Source organism: Lolium perenne, chromosome 6, assembly GCF_019359855.2.
Source record: "Lolium perenne isolate Kyuss_39 chromosome 6, Kyuss_2.0, whole genome shotgun sequence".
NCBI classification, from domain to species: Eukaryota; Viridiplantae; Streptophyta; class Magnoliopsida; order Poales; family Poaceae; genus Lolium; species Lolium perenne.
The window spans coordinates 41,862,997-41,875,789 of record NC_067249.2 but is presented as its reverse complement, the minus strand read 5'-3'; the positions used below and the strand labels follow the sequence as shown (position 1 = coordinate 41,875,789).

Here is a 12,793-nt window from a genome sequence, read left to right as displayed (position 1 = left end):
TGATTTTATGCCTCCCTTACCCGCCACTTTCTCAAGACATCTATATGAAGGAATGTTTTCATGATCCAAAGTCAATTTTGCTCCGCGGGCCGGAGACATATTTATTTGTTCGTCAAGGGGCTGGTGTCAACAAGTTCGGATCAAAGACACGACGATGATGATTGATGAAGAACTTCTCTCAAACTTTCTTATCGGTGTGGTCATCAGAAAATACATGACTTGAATACTATAAGATGGACTCGACGGTCACATCGATGCACCCGATGAGGTTTAGGGGTGTGATCTAGGGTTTATGGCTATGGAACTCTACAACATCAACTCGGTGTAGAAAGGTTCGACCTCATCTTCTTTAGGAATGACTTCTATATATATATAGTCATCGACACTATCATGTTCTGTGTATTATTATCCTCTCGCTCAATCGCGAGGGATCTGATCTCACAACCTCGACCACGACGTATGAAAAGTAGAGATCGATGGAGCAACAAGATCCAAAAAGTATAAGTATGAGAAACCCTAACTCCAAGGGAGTTTTCCATTGCCTTGAGGAATCGCCTCAACCGATGATCATATTCGCAAGTTACGGCTTGCCAAAAAAGAAATTCATGGAGAAATCTATGAGTACCTAAAATTCCTAGCACGTCGCCACTACGATGAGACGACACATGAAATGATAGGTAACATCTATCTGTCATTTCATGTATAAATGAAAACAAGTAAATCCCAAAACAACTCCCTCTAGCCCCCGAAAATAGGCGGGAAACGTAGACATTTCCATAATAGTGTGCCTACGGTCACTTGTTGAGATATTTTTTCTGTTACTAGGTATACGGTTTAGTGTCTAAGCTAGGGCTTAGGGTGTAAGTTTAGGGGTTAGACCGAGATTAGGGTTAAGATGTAGGAGTCTAGGATACTGGTCTACAGTTATGGCCTAGGTCTCCATGCCAAAGAAATTTTTGTATTTTCCTATTTATGACAACCTTGTATACCCAAGTTCTTACCACACGGGGGGAGGGGTACTTCAATTTAGTTGTATTCAGATGAATACCCAACTAAACACCCAAATATTTAAAAAGTACACTTATGTGAATGTTCTATGTGATAGTGATATAGACTAATAAATAAACCTTCATATGATGTCATAAAGGATTATGTAGCTCGCTTTCTTATTTTTCAAAATAAAAAATTTCATGTCTTTTTGTTAATGAAAATTCAAATATTGCTTCTTTTAATTGTAACTTTTGTAAATTCGTATGTTTCTCAACCACAAGTATCCATGATTCTGTGGGTTTCTCAAGCACATATAATGTATGTGTGATCATTAGTTCATATATAATTATATTATAACTTTTTTATATAATAAATAAATACTCATACTCAAAATTTTGGACTTGCCCCTACTACATGGTAAGGAGTTGGGGTTTCTGATGGTTTTTGGCATGATTTCATGAGTGTTGCCCCTATTGAACCGACACATGAATTGATAGGGGCAGTCTTTTCATGCATAAAGTAAAAAAGAACAAGGGATCCGCAAAGCAGTTACAGTAGACCCCAAAAAACAGTCATGGAAAATGAAGGATGTGGAGCCAGTGGCTGATGAGCCCGTGCCAGGTGGAGTCGTTCACGGCGGCGTAGGCCTTGGCCAGCTGCCAGATGGTGTCCTGGACCTTGTTGTCCGACTCGGAGCCTGCAGAGGAGGGGGGCGTGTAGACCTTGCTGTCGGCGCCGACCACTTTGGTGCCGATTTCATCAAGGCGTGGCCTGCTGAGCTCGATGGCGATTGGCTTGAGGGTGTCGTCGTCCTGCAGGATGAGCAACGTCCTGGTGGCGTAGACGAAGGTGTTCTCGAGGCTGTTGATCTTGTGCAGCTGAGGTATGAAGTTGTCGTGGTGGTCCAGGATGAAGAGCCTGCCGTCGGTGATCGCCTTGTCGACGGTGAGCTTGCCGAGGTAGGGCTGGATGTGCTCCACCTTGATGGTGCTGGTCTGGTCGCCGTACCCGTCAAGCTTGCTCCCGGGAGGAAACTCCTGCAGCGCGTGATGATGTGCGGGTTGAGGCCGGCGAGCATCTCGCGGGCAAACTCCTCGTCCGTGCGCCACGCGAGCTTGTCGTTCTTGATGACCTCCGGCATGGGCATCTTCAAGAGGTAGGAGCCGCCGGACGGGCAGATGCTCTTGAGCGGCGGGAAGACTTTGAACATTAGGTCCATGACGGGGACGTCGGGGATCTTGATCCCGCCCTCGTAGAGCTTGTACATGTCCTCGAAGTCGTCGAACTCGCGCGACACAGCGGTGTCGAAGAGCTCCCTGGCGAGGGGGAGGATGCCGGCGCTGATTGCCTTGAGGAGGTAGGAGGTGAAGTCAGCCTTCTTGACGTGGTTGAAGCACTCGTCGCGGGGCACGTAGAACTGCTGAAGCACGGGCACGACGTTGCGGCTCTCGCACGTGGGATCGCTCTTCATGGGCTTCCTGCCGGTGCGGCCGCGGCGCGGGCAAGGGTAGGGGCTGTCGGGGCCGCTGAGGGTGGGGCGGGGGCTCTTGTTGTCGGGATCGCCGAGGTCGTTGTAGAGGTCGTAGCGGTAGACGCGGTCGTGGTCCTGGTAGGCACGGTCGTGCTTCTGCTTGGGGTGGTCACCTCGCAGGATCTGGAGCTCCTCCTCCCGGTACGGCTGGAGCAGCACCGGCATGTTGCTCGGCAGGCAAGTCTGCACCGCATTGCATATGCTTGATAATTTTTTGTTCATTATTCTTGTTGTTGTTGGTGTAGAAGTGACAGTGTGGTTCAAGACGACAGTGTGGTTCAAAGTGAGACTTTTTTACTATATGTTGAGAAACTTTCCTACGAGATAGTATTGTTCGTGAAGGATGTGGCACGCTTAAAAGTTGTGTATTGACTTTTACTCTTTAAACAACATCATATACCCTTATTAGGACCCCATGCAAAAGGGAAGTGCTTTTTACCCTTCCTCGCGTGATTTTCATGCGAAACCGTGTTACATGGGTCTCATGTCGTACACCCCTAGCATTTCATGGAAGTGGTGATTCCATGTCACTTTATTCTTTGTTTATGTTAGAAAGGTCATTGGAACCTCACAAAACAAGGAAAAGACCAAGTTATTAGAAGAGTTGGGTCGGCGGACTCTAAGTGGGTGCAATGTATTTTGTTTTACGAAGTAAAGGTCACTTTAAACTCGTGTCTTTGATTTTCATCTTCACACCACACCTATATACCTGTATATAGAGGAATGTGTCTGGTGGGCTTAGTTTTTCTTTAAAAGAGGTTATTTCATGTGACTTTATACTTTGATTTTCATCTTTGCAGCACACCTATACACCAATAAAAGAGGCCAACATATTACAAGAGTTGGGCTGGTCGGTGGACAACTTCTCACTATCTTTATCTTATGGCCGACTATCCTTCGAGACGAGAACAACTTTGGCGACGTCCTCCAACGCTGATGTCACACTTCTCGTCGAGGTGACAAGTAGGATGTCGACACCGTCATATGGTTTCCTTCATTAGTTGTCGAGGTAGCGGCCCTCGAGGGTGCGAGATAACGACGGGTGATGGCCACCAAATGGACTTCCACTGGTGCGCGTGTTTAGCACCAAGCGAGCTAGATGAATAACGAGCTAGCATGAATGACGATCCAACACAGGACGAGGGTGACTAGGAAGCCGATGTCGATGAGTTGTACATGCAACGAGAAGATGCCCACTAGACCTCGGCGTGTTTATCCCTCTTCACCGGCCATCATAGCGGTGTTGACGGGACACGTGCACGCCAACGGACTAATTAAATATTAAACGACAGTCGGTGGGTTAGTCGGGTCGTCTTCCACAACTTGGCGCGAGAGAGAAAGAGAGAGCAAATGTACATATACCAAAGATGGCCCATGGTCGTATATATGAAGATGGAGGAGTAGGTGCTTGCACATGCGTGCACTGCCTTTTTGGTTTCCATGTTTGGACGGTACTAATCCAAAATCATGCACGAGTCAACAGTTAGTTAATTCGACGCATAATTCTGGCACTAAATTTCGCTTGGGATGAATAAACAGCCTCTTCGAATCCAGCAAATCATCAAAATCAAAACTTGGCACTGATCACGGAGCAACACCAGCACACGCATGTGTATTATTATGTGTAAAAGAAAAAAAGGAAAAGGAAATCACGCAAAGCACGCCCTCATCTAACGCCTTCGATTTCCCTCCCGAATCCCCCTTCCTCTCTCCCTCAAACCTCAATCGCCGCCGCCCCGGCACCTCGCCGGCCACCGCAGCTCCGGCTCCTCCTCCCCAACCCACCCCCTCCTCTCCATCCAGAACCCCCAACGGCGGCCGCATCCCCCACCACCCACGCGATCTCTTCCCCTCGATCCTCGCCGGCGCATGCGACCCACCTCCGCGCCGTCAAGAACCGGCGACCTCCACCCTCGAGGTCAACTCGATCTCCGCCGTCCTCTGGGGATCCTTCACCGTGCGGATTCCGACCCTCGGCGCCGCGCTCCGGGAAGACGTACATCCCCTGGGCACGCCTCCATCGGCGAGCTCCTGCCACGGCGCCCATCCGGAGCACGAAGGCCGCTTTAGTTCACCCAGCCACCGCGCCGCTATCCTACTCCGAAGACCTGCTACTGACCGGACCACTGCCGGCAGCCTCCACAAGCTGGCGAGGTGAGCACGAAGGTGGCCCATTCTAGTGATCCCTTCACCTCACGGCCTTTCCTCTCGTGCTAATGGAGTGCTGCGTTTTTTCCTCTCCCTGCATATGCGTGTGTGTGGGTGAAAGCCCTAGGAGAAGCTTGGGACAGATGGATTGATGGTGGTGCAGCTCGAGGAGGCGGCGGGTTCGCGAGGGGCGACGGCTTGCTCGGACGAACGGATACTGCTACGGCTTGCTATTAGGAAGGTGACTCCTGTCTGCCGCCGTCTTTTTCTCTGTTGCTAAAACATCGCTGCATCAACTATGTATACTGGTTGGTTGGACCGTAGCTTGATGAGATGATTGCTACTCGTCGTTGTCGTTCAGATTTGTTGTATCTTGCAGCCATCTATCTGGTGGTTCCTCTCCTAATTTGTGTGGCCTGAACATGGTGAAATTTTGTCATGTGCGGTTCTTACTAGTCCTAGTACTTGATTATCTGCGTCTTTTTGTGGAGTTAGTTTCGGTTGAAACATACATAGGTGTTGTTTGCTGGCCGGTGCTTGTGCAACTTAATAGATACGTATATGCATTGCTGCTAGGTTGGAAGATACGTTGCTGTTACTTCTAGCAGCCAAGGAAAACAGTAATTAACTCCTCTGTTTTTTCTCACTGATTCAGTATCACGTATGCATGCCTTGCCGTGACTTATTTCTAGTAAATTCTCTTTGCCCAAATTATTGCAAACTTGTCATGTAATTTTTGCTAGTACAGATGTTTAACACTTCACGTTATGTGATGCATTCATTCTTTGATCGGTGGTGCTCCTATTTGTTTACATGTCTTAGCTAGATTCAGAGTTATAGCTTTGAATATTTGTCGAAAACTTGGTCCACGAAAACAGTTTATGTAGTGTTTGCATTTGGTCCCGAGCTAGATCTTTTGGTTTTTGTGTAATTAAGCATTCTTTTCAATCTAATTTATATCATGTGGAGTTGAACGATGCTATCCCTTTCTTGCCCAGATAGGTCAATATCTCCTTTTTATTGATTGTATATATTCACTCCTCGGCTGTCATTTACGATGATGGTTGCTTTCTTATGTTAATGTGATTAGTAAGTTATTAATTCTTTACAGAGGTTATTACTATTGTGTTTAAAGCCAGCATTGAATAATACTAACTATGGAGTTGCTATTCACGGACTGAAAAAGTACAACTATTACGATTTTGCTTGGCATTAGTGCTTGTTTGCTGTCAGAGTGTCAAGTACTTTCGCTGACTGGTTTTCTCAAATTGACTAGTTTATGAACTAAACTAGCTTATCGTACTCTTATATTGACTTTTATTTTTATATCTCAGCGCCAACAAAAAAGTCTGCTTCCTTTATCTTTACAAGTTAAAATTTTCATGTGTAGGATTATCTTAAAGAGTAGCTGCAACCCTGATCTGCTATAGAAGCATCGTAGAAGATAAGGTCCCCTGTAAAACATGGTATTTGCCGAGGCCCTAGTATCAATCTTTGGACCTCTGCACAACGTGAAGTTAATTAGTTTTCAGACATTGCCAAGGCTCTAGTGCCATGTATTTGCCTCTTGCTGCCTTCTCTGATGATTTTGTGCTTTTTTGGGCTTGTCATTCTCCGCCAGTTTTGCTGCACACAAGGTTTATTTCTATGTGATGTGTTTGTGATGTCGTTATGTATTCTTTCATGGCTGGTTTATGGCATGCATGGCTGAGTATTTATTTGTTCTATTTGTCAAAAATTTGACTTATTTGCCCTCTCTTGCGGTGTTCGAAGACTTTCGTCAGGTGTGAATATTGAGTGTGTTTGTGCCAGTGTTAGATTTACTTCGAGAATTGAAAGATCATGAGATAATATGGTCCTCTTGTTTACCTTTCTTGCAGTACAGGTGCTTGAGTTTACTGTATTTCCTTTGAATTATTTGTTGTTTCATTTTTCTTCTCAAATTGCGAACCAGCAAGGTTAGGTTTCTTCTTGTGGCCTGAAATTGAACTTATGGATAATTTGAGCTTGTATTATTTGATCTTATGGTGATTGATGGCTAAATTTAAAAGCTTTTTTCCTTTTTCCCCTCTGATGAAGTCAAGGCCTTTGCCTATTTTGGTTGAATCTGTTCTTGATTTGAGCTCGCTCCATTCAAGTATTATACCATGATTTTCACAAACTTTCGAAACTGATTTTTGTTCAGACTTGTGTTCTGCCGGAGGCTAAAAGCAGGTGAAATCGATTTGGCTACTTCGTGATATCATCTCACCGAAACTGTTTGTCCTTATGGTACTTGTTTTACATAGTAATACCTACTCTACCATGATCATGGGGGTGTGTCTGGGCAAGAAAAGGCGTTGTTGTGCACATGTGCTATTTGTCTTTTCTTTAGTGAAGTATTTGTTTGTCTTGAACTTCGGCCTTCAGTTACAAACTTGGCGTTTTCAAGCTAATTGGCTACCTCATTTCTTATTAATATCAAATTACCAGGCTCTTTTAGTTGTGTGTTTCAGGAAAAAATGTTGCATCAGGCATTATCATTGGATTTAGATTGCTGTTATAATTATCCTACTGAATATTATTTCAGTAACATAGGAATCATGGCTAATAAAGACAGTTGCAGTTTTACTGCACTTTTCTGCTTTATTTTGGGAAAAGGACGCAAAATACTAACTAGAAATATTATGCTTATGTTTATTTTGCAGGTTGCACTAGCTGTTTGTGTTACTGCATTAGGGAAAGGCATCCCATATGTGTATTAGACTACCTCAGACTCAGAGAAAGGTATGCTTATACAATGTCTCGGTGATTTTCTATAGTTTGTAATAACAGTTGATCATGCTTCCTATGTTACTTTGCTTCCCATTCTTTTTTTATTGCTTGCTGCCATATGCTTGAGTTGTTGCCTAACATGGAATTCTTTCTAGAAATAATTATGACTGCTCCTCCATATCTTAGTTGTAAGCTATTGGAATTATCCTCTTTGTTATGTTGTTCTCCAATGTTTCTTCACTTGGATTTCTACCGAGTGCAGTTACTTGGCAAGGAGTGTGGTGAAGGGCACAATATATCCTGAGCGGCACACTACAATTTTGTTTGAGGTACTATCTTTTTATGACAGCTAAATGGTCCTTTCTAAGGAAAAAGTTCATATCCTTTCTTTAATTTGGTGAAATGTTTTCATGCAGAAACATAGTTGTAGCATTCCTTATGTACATTATTAGCCAACTCTGTTTTCATTACCTTATTGAACTATTCTACATTTTCTGAACCACGTAGTGGTGTTGTCTGTATCGAAAAAACAAGCGTGTGAGTAATTACTGTAACCTAATTCTCGTGCTTAATTACTAGTTCTGTGGTTTTGTAGGTAGTAATGATTGTCATATTAACAAAAAAGCAATCATATTAGGAATAAATAATTTGCTCATGTATATGTAATTGCTGCTGATATTTATAATTCCGTGACACTAACGAATCTGGTTAATTTGGTGGGATGTTCTGTAGTACTTTTTATGCACATTATTACCCAACTATTCTTCATTTTCTGAACCACTTAGTAATATATTTTGTATCAAAACAACTAACAAGCGACTAGAGTGTCTAGCCCTAATCCTGGAGCTGTCGAGCACCATCCCCGCCACATAAGCTCCCAGGTCACTCAACTTGTTGCCTTAGTGAAACTTGGCGGTAACATCTGGTCTAGGAGATGCAACCCTGACGAGGAAGAGGCCACGAGATTCGACGGCCAGGAACCTAATGGCATCATGCTCAGATTTGGTCGCCTATCGCCTTGCATCCTCTGCAATTCTGCCGTATTGAAAATGCTGATGAAATAATAAATGCTATGCTCTGGTAGTTCCTTCAGTTTTGTAGCTAAGCTAGTCATGTTGAATGCTATCTCCAGCTGGGTGATGAGAGTATCTATCTTCCTAGACTTGATATTTTCAGAGTATTGGCAATGAATCTCTACTAGGAAAAGCCTTTACTAGTAGTTTCTTTGTTAGGTCAGTCTGAAGGTTTAACTTTTACTACTAGTGTGGTGGATCTCTACCATCCACTATTCCCAAGAATTCGTTCCTACCTTTTCATGCCTCCTATTCAAGCTCATAGTATTGTTACTTTGCCTTTAACTTCCTATTTATCTTTTTTTTTAGGATTGAGGAAGCATTCAACAATTATAGTGCAAGGATAGATATACCATCTGATTGAGGTACAATTTCCAACTTCAAAGCATGCATAGCAAGTGAATGCGGCATGACCTTTGTGTATAATCGATTTTTTCATGTTGTCATTGGTCATCACATAGCTTTTCTTGCACAGCCAACTCAGCAGACACTCACGATGATTGTTTCTTGAGTGGGAGGAGATTCTGAAACAAGTACATAAATGCTTACAGGGACGTTTAGTAGATCCACTGAAGCAGAACAACATTTTTGGGCGCAATGTCAGCAAAGGTTTGTTTTCTGCCTGTAGATCATTTATTTTATGGTAGAAAGGATGATTATGCATAATGTTAAGTTGCAGCCATTTTAGTGAGTTTTAGATAAGCTTGGTCGTTGTGATGTTAAACTTTTTTTTTTCTTATTCATCTCTATTTTAATGTGTTTTACCCTGCCTCTCGGGGGGAGAAGTGCCACATGATTTCCTCTTTTTCCAAATTTGAGTACTTGCATCACAGATAGTTCAGCTCTATTTTGGGGCATTGATTATGCGTGTAAGCAAAAGTATGGTTCATTATTCTCTTTTATAACCCATTATCCATGATGTCTTATTTGGCATGATCTCTTTTATATTATGGTTCATTATTCTGCTATTTCACCAATCATAGCACCTTCATCTCGGTTCACATAATGAGTTGTCGAATTGAGCTCCCACATCCAGAGTTCCATTATTTGTACGATTTCCCAATTTTCAATCCTTTGTCAACTCTTGTCCAAACTGTACCTTCTTATGGTTCACCAGTAACTGACTTGTATTTGCTAATTCCTCATCGCTGCACGCGATTGCCATTTACTGAGCCAGTATATTTCATTTTAATGTTGTGTACAAGGAAAATCTCAGTCATTTAATCAAGGAGTCAGTTGCATAGCACACTAACATGATGTTGAACCGCTTTCACTTATTGGTCTTTGTTAGATCCACATGCATGCTTGGTTCTGGTCACAACTGCTTATATGTTTGAAGTTGCTAATGGCTTAATTTTGGTATGCCAAGTGGCTTTGTTGGCTGGGTTGATTTACATGATGAATGACATTATTGCCTCATGGCTGCGCTGTTTGTGCAAATTTGAAATTTTAGCATCTTGGTATAGCATGTTTTAGTGGGTTCCCCTTTTGTAGTCTAGAGCTTTCTTTTTAGTTTAGAGGGGTCAATTGTTGCTTATTTGTTGATGGCTGGATGCTTTTGGCTATTAAATGTGTTGCTTCCTGGTCTGGTGCTTAGTTCGTTCTGTGCGTCACCGAATAGTATTTGTAATGAACATTTTAATGATGTTGTTTCTGTTATCTGCCTGGCCCAGGTTAAAGCCAATGTGGTGAGCTCTTGGTTCACCCCTTCTATCTTTGGGTCCCTTGCACTTACCGTGGCTATGTTATTCTCTGGCTTGCTACCTTGCCATCTAACTTTCTAATTTCTGTTGCTAGGAATCTAGTATATATGCCTGGTTATTTGAGGTCCTGATGCTTGTGTGCTTGGAAAGCTAATGGACTCAATGATCTTGTGTTAGTAGCCTCAGCTCGCTGTTCTATAGCTCTCAATGTACTGTGTGGTTTTGATCTTGTCCTGTTTTGGGAGTATAGCTCCATTATTTTACACTTTTCTAGTTCTGGTTAAGAAAATAGCGGAGGAACAAATTCACTGGTTGGACATTAATCCCATGTTGTTGACTGAATGTCCATGCACGTAAACAAAGAAAGAGAGAAAGGAGAGTCTCATGTTGTTGCCATTTTATTTATTTATCTAATATGATGATGTAAGAAACCATGTGTCTAGCTCACCTCGAAGGAACACCATGAAGGCATTATCTCATTTAGTTGATACCTTCTGATTTGTTGTCGTGCATACATGTGGTTGGCGGATGCCCTGATGCAGCGGAGGCAACAGCAACAGTGAGGGAGAAATGGATCTGCAGGGAGGTGGCTTGGAGAAAGGGAGCTAGACTAGCTGTGTGTTGTTTCAGGTTCTGGTCTGGCTGCACTAGGGAGATGCTAGCCGATTTTCCACTGTCATGAAGCAAATTATTTTTTGGCTAGCTGTGTGTTGTTTCATGTCCAGTCGCCTAGCTAGCTGTCGTTTTTTGATATGATGATGGAAAAAACAGTGAAGCTCAACTCGAAGGAACACCCCAACCTTTTTTCTCATTTAGTTGCTACCTTCTGATTTGTTGTGGTGAATGCAGGTAGTGGACGGATGTACATATGAGATGCCAACGGAGCCATGTTCTTGGACCTGCGGTGCTTGGTAGCCGGCTGGGATGTACGCTGCGCCGGAGGATCGGCTGGCTAACAACGGTTGGTGGTGAGAGAGAAGGAAGGGGAGAGATGTACGCGGGCCTGCACTGATGCAGCGGCGGCAGCAGCAACAGTGAGGGTAAAATGTAGCCGCGGGGTGGTGGCTTGGAGAAAAGGAGCTAGACTAGCTGTGTGTTGGTTCAGGTTTTGTTCCGGCTGGACTAGCGAAGATGCTAGTTGTGTGTGTGGTGTATCATTCAGGTTCTAGCTAAAGTGTGGACAAGATGCATCTGGCCAAAATTTTCCACCAATGCTGCTGTACATGCTAGCTAGCTAGGTGTTGTTTCATGTCCAGTCGCTTGGCTTGCTGCAGCTGTCGTGTATACTGTAGTTTCGCTGGTGGCCAAGCAATATCTTGTGCTAAGTTCTTTATATGTATTTAAATGCCTTGAGGATGTTATGTGCTGTGAATGTACGGAAAACAATTTATCAAAAATCACTAAATTGAGCTTAGCTAGTACATTTAATTGTTGGAGAAAATTCCTAATTTGAGGTTGTTTTGTACATGAGCATGCACTTGAGAATTGGATGAGTGTTGGAGCTACTAGTTGTTTTGTATGTTTGCAGTCTGACAAGAAGGTGGTGTCAAGAAAGCTACATGAAGACTATGTATTGCCAAAACAATTCATGAGGAAGATTGGCATCCGAGCTTCATTGTAAACAAGTAGGAAGAGGAAGTTGTTGATGTGTGCTAGATCGGAAGCAAGAACCTCTGGTAACAAAGGCCGCATGATTGGTGTTGTATGCAATATTGGAAGTTATTACTATCAGCATTTGTGTAGATGTCCGAAAAGAGAGAGACAAGGTGTATGTATGGTTTTCTGCTACACGAATATTTGTGTTCTCTAGCTAGGTTTGCTCGTCCTGTGTTCCTGGGAGAGAAAGCAACATGCTATGCAAATCCATTTTGCCGAACTTGTGGACAACTTAGCTGGCCAAATCTCGAGCCACAATATGGCAGTGTTGACAGGAAGAGGAGGATGGATGGCCTGCCATCTGGAGGCTGTGAATACAGTTGCCACTTGTCACCGCCTATCTTGTGTACTACTACCTCTTGCCTCCATCATCATCCGGCACGCTTCCTTTTGCAGGCGCGACGGCGAGAAAAAGGTATTCCGAAGCATGGCAAGTTGTCGGTGTTGCTTGTAGAAATAAGGGTAGCATGTAGAAGAAATCTAGGAGAGATTTTTGATGGAGGCAAATTCATGTGTGTTGAACTTGCGCACAAGTTCAAATTCATGTGTGTCAAATTAACTTGTGCACACCATAGCTAGCCAAAATCCACAATATTGCAGTGTGGACGGGAAGAGTAGGGCGGATGGCCGGTCATGTCGATGTTGGAAATACATCGGCCTCCATGTTGATGCTAGAAATACACTTTGCCACTTTTCGCCACCCGATATTGCGTTTCTACCATCAGCCTCCATCTTTCTCCGGCACGCCAAGTTGTCAATATTGCTAGTATAAATAAGGGAAGCACGTAAAAGAGATCTGGTAGTGACACCCAAAAGCTAGAAACCGGCATAATTACCGTGATCTCATTTTGGCTGGCTGGTATAGTAGGAAGAATGGAAAACCGAGGCGCCCACCCCATCCCATAATTAGCTAGTACGTGGATCTCATCACCGGCCAC

At 43.6% G+C, this 12,793-nt stretch overlaps 1 long non-coding RNA gene and 1 pseudogene across 2 annotated transcripts; one reads left to right on the top strand and one right to left on the bottom strand.

Annotated features, from left to right (window-relative positions):
* Positions 1 to 1,562: 1,562 nt before the first annotated feature.
* On the bottom strand, positions 1,563 to 2,698 carry LOC127322154 (linoleate 9S-lipoxygenase 1-like; annotated as a pseudogene).
* A 1,459-nt stretch (positions 2,699 to 4,157) lies between these two features.
* LOC127308251 (uncharacterized) lies at positions 4,158 to 11,622 on the top strand. Of its 2 annotated transcripts, XR_007856370.2 has the most exons (8): positions 4,158 to 4,675; positions 4,791 to 4,910; positions 6,060 to 6,135; positions 7,357 to 7,435; positions 7,686 to 7,752; positions 8,806 to 8,861; positions 8,972 to 9,105; positions 11,049 to 11,622. It is a non-coding gene; the product is annotated as an uncharacterized lncRNA (long non-coding RNA). The 2 variants fall into 2 exon arrangements; XR_007856369.2 differs by lacking the exon at positions 6,060 to 6,135 and having other exon boundaries at positions 4,160 to 4,675.
* Positions 11,623 to 12,793: the final 1,171 nt, after the last annotated feature.